The sequence below is a fragment of the Sorex fumeus genome, unplaced genomic scaffold (genome assembly GCF_029834395.1).
Source record: "Sorex fumeus unplaced genomic scaffold, SorFum_2.1 ptg000043l, whole genome shotgun sequence".
NCBI classification, from domain to species: Eukaryota; Metazoa; Chordata; class Mammalia; order Eulipotyphla; family Soricidae; genus Sorex; species Sorex fumeus.
In genome coordinates, this window is record NW_026606100.1 from 35,888,105 (window position 1) to 35,896,120 (window position 8,016).

Consider the following 8,016-nt stretch of genomic DNA (forward strand, 5'->3'; position numbering starts at 1 on the left):
TTCAAGTACATCCTTTTTACTTATAAGTAATAAAACATTGATTAATTCTTTTTTTAAAAATTGTGCTTCTTTTAAAAGTATTTCTTTCATCATACAGAAAATATTCTTTTGTTTTTGCTTTGAGACCACATCCAGTAGTGCTCAGGGATCATTCCTGGTGGGGCTCTGGAGACTCTAAGGGGTGCTAAAAATCGAACCTGGGTAGGCTACGTGCAAAGTAAATGCTTTACCCACTGTATTGTTGCCCCAGTCACTGAAAATGTTCTTCTTTCCGGAAGAATTTGAGAGAAATTTTACCTTTTGTTTAAAAAAATGTTGTTCTCCACCAAAAAAGAGTCACACCGATTTTTGATGATACTATAACACCCCTTATTCTGAATTAGTAACTGAATTAGTCTATTTTTCTTACTTTAGATTTAAATCACTATAGTATATAGAATCACTGTTCCCCAGAAAAATAAAATTACATATTTACTATATGCATCTCAGGCTAAAACCATGTAGCTAATATTTCTATGAAAATATTTCATTTTTTTAAAATTTAACTGATCTAGAGCCATATTGTAACAGGGTCAATACATGAAATGATATTATTATACATATGCTCCTTCTTTTCATATTGCATGTGTGTTCACAATCTGTAATAACTTAAGTCTGAGTAAGTTCTTATCATAATCTATTATAAATTAAGAACTTACTCAGATTTAAGTTATTACAGATTGTGAACACACCTGCAATAAGTTCTTAATTTATGATAGATTAAGAAGAAGAGGGTAAGAAAATAAAGATAAAAATAAACAAAGAGGTAAAGGAAAGAAAGGTAATTGCTGACAGTAGAACATATGTGACAGACAAATGGAAAACAAAGACTAGAAGAAATTAATAATGAAAAATCCCAAGAACAAATTCACATACTGTTTACTTATCTAATAGATATCTGTAATCTTGACATGACTCTCACACACACACACAAAAAATCAAGAATATTCACTAAGAACATACAGATGCTCCTAAAGCTTTGTAAAGGGTCTCCTTTAACTATTTATAATATTTACCCATGCAAACTAATTCAAGATCAATTTTTATGTACATGTCTACAGATATTTACTCTTAGTAAAGTCAGACACAACAACACAAATATACTTTTATATTGATCTGGCACTGTATGCAAGGAAGCCATTAACTTGCATTAATTTTATTTTTAACCTGTAAAATAAAACTATTTTGAGAAACCACAACACAATTGAAGCAAGCAGATATAAGTGGGGGTAGGAGAGCCCTGGCAATGAGTTCTTGGTATGCAATAAAACCAAGATGGAATTTGAAGAAGTTAGTACTGTCATGAGTCCTCAAGCAACTAAAAACATTTACATACCCATTTTGTGGACACAAGAAATGAGGACTGTCAGCCAAGAAGGGATGAGTCTGACCTAAGTTCTTATCATAATCTATTATAAATTAAGAACTTACTCAGATTTAAGTCATTACAGATTGTGAACACACCTGCAATAAGTTCTTAATTTATAATAGATTAAGAAAAAGAGGGTAAGAAAATAAAGTTAAAAATAAACAAAGAGGTAAAGAAAAGAAAGGTAATTGCTGACAGTAAAACTCTAGAGTGGACGAGCAGGAAAACCCAGGTATGTGGAAATCCGTGACTGAGATCTCCAAGCCTGCTCCTATCAGGACTGTGCCACCTCCCCCAGTTCCCCAGTTTTCCAGTAGCTTGGCAGTCACACCCACAAACCACCTCGGTGCCATGCAATCTCATCAATGGCCAAGACCCCAGAGACTATAAACTAAAGCTCCAGGAGAGAGTGCTGTAGAATTTCCAGAGCACGCGGCCACTTATGCTCTACCTTACTTACTTATCAAAAGTATCACATATTTGTTTGGTTTCTAACATACTTGCTTAGATTCTCTTATATTCAGGCTTAAATGACTCCAGAATGAAATATAACAACCCTCACATACTTACCTCTTATTGTGCTGGGAAGGTGCTTGGTGGTGGGATTGGTATTTAATTATTATCTGTAATGAAGTATTGTGAACTATTTTTATGAAAATAAAATATATATTTTTAAATGTCTGCTCCTTGGCCCAGGTTTTGGTACTTTGCCAGCCTTCAGCTCATCAATAATTTTTTTGATGTCCTTAGGTGTCAGATCCTCATAGTAGTTGTCATTTATCTGAACCATTGGTACATTTACATAGGCTCCTGAACATTCCACTTCTATAAGAGTGAAAAGTTTGTCAGGTGTGGTCTCCCCAACCTTTATTCAAAGTTTTTTTCTGAATAGCCTCCAGAATGCTGTCCGAGTTTTGCAGCATGCAGGGTATAGTCATGCAGACATGTGATACTTTCCAACTGGTTTTCCCTTATACATTGTATAAAAAGTTGCTACTTCATACACTCTCATTGGAGGTACTTGTAACACTTCTGCAGTCTTGTTCATTGCAGAGATAGGTAGCCATCCTTTCTGTCTCTGTGCTAAATCCAGGACTGGAAGCACAGCTGCCTCTTTGTGTCCTTCCAGGTAGTTATTCACAATTGCTTCTATTCTCTTATAGTTTTCTTGTGTGAAATCAAATGGAGTGTCTGCATTATTCTCAGGAGTATCTCTGTGCACAAATAAGGCTCCTCCATGCACAGAAGTCTTATGAAAATTCCTTATGTGCCTTCCCCATTGGACCTTGAGGCTGGCCCAGGCCCGGAGCGTGGTAGACAGTAGCATGGCGGCCAGGCAATCAAGGAAGACCTCAAAAAGAGAAGAGCAGAAGTTCTGGTTGATGCGGCAGAAGCCAGGAAAAGCATTCATAATGCCCATCTGTCCTTCGTCAAGTACAAGACCAAGATGACTGCCCTTCGATGTCCTGATGGATCTATCACATCTTCCAGAAGGGCAATGGAGAAGATTATCCATGACTTCTACTCAGATCTCTTCGATAGCCACGCCCACCTGCCCACATACCAAATTCCGCAGGATGGATATGTCATTCCCAATGTTATCCCTTCCCAAATTTGACATGCCATTTCATCGGTAAAGAAATGAACAGTACCTGGCCCAGACGAGGCAGACCTGAACACCTGAAGAACCTGCCGTCAGTCCTCATCAATACACTGGCTCGGATCTTCACACACTATCTGTCTGAATGCAAGGTTCCATCCCAGTGGAAAACCAGCAGGACTGTACTACTGTATAAGAAGGGAGACATCCACGACATTGGCAACTATCGCCCAATCTGCCTGTTGTCTATCATTTACAAGCTATTCACTCGAGTCATCCTGAATAGGATTGGCAGAACACTAGATGAAGGATAACCATGCGAGCAAGCTGGGTTCTGAAAAGGATTCAGTATGATTGACCAATATCCACACGATAATCAAGCTCATTGAGGTTTCTTGGGAGTTCAAGACGCCACTCTGTCAAATGTTCATTGATTTAAAGATTCTGTCGAGACGGAAGCGGTCATTGAAGCCCTAGCCAATGAGGGCATTCAAGCCCAATACATCAGGATCCTCTGTGAGCTGTATTTCGGATTCACTACCAGCATCTTACCATTCTACAAAGAAGTGATCATTGATGTCAAGAGAGGGATTTGGCAGGGTAATACTATTTCACTAAAACTCTTCAGTGTCACCCTCGAGAACATCATGCAATGACTGAAATGGGAAGGAATGGGAGTGAAGATAGATGGTCAGCAACTACACCACCTCCACTTAGCTGATGACATCGTTCTAATAACACCAAACATTAGCCAACTGCACAAATGCTGGCCAACTTTGACTGTGAGTGTGGAAAGGTCAGACTCCAGCTGAATCTCACGAAGACAATATTTATGAGAAACAGTCTTGTTCCTGATGTTCCATTCACTCTCAACGGAATGAACATCTCCAAATGCAACAGTTATGTGTACCTAGGTTGAGAAGTCAGCATGATGAATGACTTGGAACCGGAGTTGCGCAGGAGGAAGCGAGTGGCTTGGAATGCCTTCAAGAGCATCAAAGAAATAGCGAAGAGGACGAAGAACCTCTGGCTCCAGGCACATCTCTTCTATTCCACTGTTCTTCCTGCTTTAACATATGCCTCAGAGACCTGGGCCCTATGTAAACAGGATGAGAATGCTATTCGGGTGTCCCAAAGAGGAATAGAAAGAGCTCTGCTTGGAATATCATGTTTCACTCAAATGAGGGAAAGAATTTGGAGTCCAACCTCTGTCGACGATCAAGAATCAGGGACACTGTCTTGTTTGCCAAGGCGTCGAAAATCAGATGGGCTGTACATGTAATGAGATTTGGAGATGACTGCTGGACTAGAGCCATTACTGACTGGATTCCACTGGACGTCAAAAGATTGCGTGGCTGCCCACCTACGAGATGGTCAGTTTTCTTTGTCAAGACCCTGAACAATCGGTTTGAGGTTTTTCGTGTTCCTAGAATGAACAGATGCCATTGGGCTACACTAGCACGTGACAGGGACGAATGGAGGTGTTACTGGCGCCTGCTGGAGCAAATCGATGATTAACAGGAAGTCAAGTGATCAAGTGATATTTTAAAAAATGAGGTCTGATAAGACACTAAATGGTGGAGCATAGGTCTAGAGAATGCTGGACAACCCCTTTGCTCAACCCACTGCCCTCCACACACACACACACACACACACACACACACACACACACACACCTCAGGGAGAAGCTCCAACAAGAACAAAGGGTTACGATAAGGACAAGGTTGTGGAACACCGAAAGTTTCAAGTTCTTTCCTTCCCTTGACTATGGGAAAGGAGCTCTTAATTAGGAGGGAGTCCGATTTAGGGGCAGCTTGAGAGTAAACCTATAAAACAAAACTGTGTTACCTCACTGTTTCTCCTACAATTCTTTTCTCTGAAGGAGCACTGATGGACACAATGAGCGTGGGTAAAATTTAAGACTGGCTTTCCTTTTCTGCAAAGAGCAATTTCTTACTCCAGTCTGAGTTCACGACTCCCTAATAAATTGGGAGGCAGGGATTAGTTCCCAGGCCTTGAAGGACAAGTGGGTGTCAAGTGCAGTTTGATGGCTGCCTCCTCGGGTTGGTGAGATATGCAGCCTGTACCATGCTGGGACTTATGGAAGATTTATTGGTCCAAGATTTCCCTAGTACTTCCCGAGTGACAGGGTGGGTAGACAGACTCTGTTCTTGAAGCTGCCATCTCTCCATTTCCTCCCACTTCACATAAATTACCTGCAACAAAGCAAAACAGATATAGAGATGAAAGCATTGCTTCTCAAGTTGCAAAACATATCTTAGTGACTGTGTATTTTTCTTTGGTTTCTTTCTTTTTTTGTTGGTGGGGGCACACTCAGCTGTGCTCAGGGCTTACTTCTGGCTCTGTACTCAAGCGATCACTCCTGAAAGGGCTTGGGGGACTGTATGGATTGCCAGCCATTGAATCCGCATCAGCCCTGTGCAAGAGGTTGCACCCGCTGAGCAATATCTCTGGCCCTTGGTTTCTTTTTTTAGGTTGGTGCCACACCCAGCTGTGTTGAGGTCTTCCTCATGGCTCTGTGTTCAGGAATCATTCCTGTTGGGGTTTAGGGGCTCCTATGTAGTACCAGGAAATAACTCAGCTCAGATGTGCAAGGCAAGTATCTTTCCAGTAGTTCTTTCTCTCTGATCCCAGTGAGTCTTGTTCCATGTAACACTTAAACAAAAATAGACTTCCTACATCTTTTGCATAAAGATAAAAATTCTAGAGCTGAAGCTTGGTTTTAGGGCAGATAAAGAAGATGGCTTAGATTATTCCAGGGTATAATTTTAAAGTCATGAAAAAAAGGTATGTCAGTCATCTTAAATCCTGCTTGCCTAGAACAACCTTACATAGGCCTTTGTTAGCAGTTTCAAACTGCTACCTCAGCTGTCTTTCTCTCATAGTCTCAGGAATAAAAATTCTATCACTTAAAAAAAGTGAAAAATTCTATATATTTTCTAAAACACTTTGGTCTATGGAGATTCCTGTATAGAAACTATTCTCCTTGATTCTTAAGCAAGGAGAGGACTTTAGAAAGCAAAAAACAAAACAAAACAAAACAAAACCAAAGAAAAACCAAAAAAAAAACTCCAAAAGATTTAAAGAAAACTGATGGTTATTCTGTACTTTCTATTATGTAAAAACAGCAAAAACAGTATGTAGCTCATTGAACATGCAGGGGATCAGCCCCAGTGAACAGAATTTAAACTGTGCGGACTAAGAACCCCAACTGTCCTTCATTTCACTTTAAATATTTATTTCTACTTCTTCCTTGCCTGGTTTTTTTTTAGGGGGGGGCAGGGGACATGCCACAAAATGTCTGGGGTTAATCCTGGCTCTACACTCAGGAAACATTCCTAGCAGTGCTCAGGGGCACCACATGGGATGCTGGGTATTGAACCTGGGTCGGCCAAATGCAGGGCAAGGTGTACCTGCTCTACTGTTCCTTCTACCACAAGATAATTATTACTTCAAACAAAGAATCATTCTAGAAATGGGGAATGACATTCCCTAGTCAATCACTAATCTATGCTAATCTAACCAGGTTCAATCTATTCCCATATCCCAGGGTCTGCATTTTGGGACAAACTTTTTGGGGGTTATTTTGATGTGAACGTCCACTGGGGAACAGAGACAAAGCACTCCCAGGCCTTGCCTCAGTGGCTTTCTAGATTTCAGGATCATGTATCTTTTCCATTCTGCTTTTCTCCTTATTCTGTCTTAAAATCCTTTGTTTCCTACAGGGAAAGGCATAGTTTTATCTACCTAAGTAGATATTTGATCATTTAACATCATAATCTGGAGGAATAGTGCTTTTTTTCTAGAGCTGAGATAAATCGGGTTTAAAAATAATCCTGTTGGAAGTCAAAGTGAGGGATGTTTGAGTGTTCATTCCTAATTGTGTTGTGTTGAGAGTGGAAGGAAAGTAATTTAATGGGTCATTTTAAGACTCCCTACGCCTCACCCCCAAAGTATCCAGTTTAAGTAGTTAATATGATGGATGGAGGTGGGAGATAGAGGTAATTAAAGGAAGCCCCCACTCTAGCAGTGCTCTCTTTTCCCCCTCACTCATCTATGACAGGAAAGATGGCAAGACCCCACATCATCTACATGACTTGGCCAGAGAGCAAGGGAATCCAATAATGTGGAGAGCTACTGGGAGACAACCCTAGAGAGTCCCAATGACAGATGTCAGAGCAGCAAGTTCTATGAAGGAAACACAGGTGACGGTGTTCCAGCTGCAGATTTCAGGCCAGAAGAGCATATACTTGACAGAGAATAGTGTAAGGACCAAATCATCACACATTGGAGGAGGTTAGACAATACAAGGACAGGGCCAGGAAGTTGTAATACGTCCCATGCATTAAGGGTCAGGATGATTGATGACATCTATGTGTTAAAGGGAGGCCTACAAATAGGGGAAGGACTCAGACTCATCTGCTTATAATGTATAATAAATTGTCTTTCAAATAATATGCAAGTATCTTTCAAATACTCCTGAACTCGGGAATAAATCCACATTTTAGTAACAATCTCATAATAAGTAAATGTGCAAACCTAAATTAGGTATAAATATTTCTCTTGTAAATATACAGCGTTCTGGCCCCCCATTATTTTAAAATCATATTCAGGTGTTTATGCATGAGGCTCATCCAAGTGTGTGGAGAGTGCTCCCAGCATGGCCTTGGCTGGGCCTCGATGGTCTTCAGCTGTTGGGCCCTGGTGGAGACAGTCAGGCATAGGGTAGGAGACTCTGTCTTGTTCTCTCCCAGGAGCTGAGTGTGATGATCTCTGGATCCTTGCCGTTGTTGGAGTTACACGGCAGTTGGTGGGTGTAACTGCCAGTAACTCTGGCAGGTCCAGTCCCAAACTGTGCAGGCTTGGAGATCTTATCATCTCATTCCTAATTTGGTCAAACTAGCAGGCTACCAAATGTAACATGCCCACACGGCAGAGTCTGGCAAACTCCCCGTGGTATACCCAATATGCCAAATACCAGTAACAA

The 8,016-nt window shown here is 40.8% G+C and overlaps 1 pseudogene; it reads right to left on the reverse strand.

The window, feature by feature from the left end:
- Nucleotides 1-2,087: 2,087 nt before the first annotated feature.
- LOC130029426 (NADH dehydrogenase [ubiquinone] flavoprotein 2, mitochondrial-like) lies at nt 2,088-2,735 on the reverse strand (annotated as a pseudogene).
- Nucleotides 2,736-8,016: the final 5,281 nt, after the last annotated feature.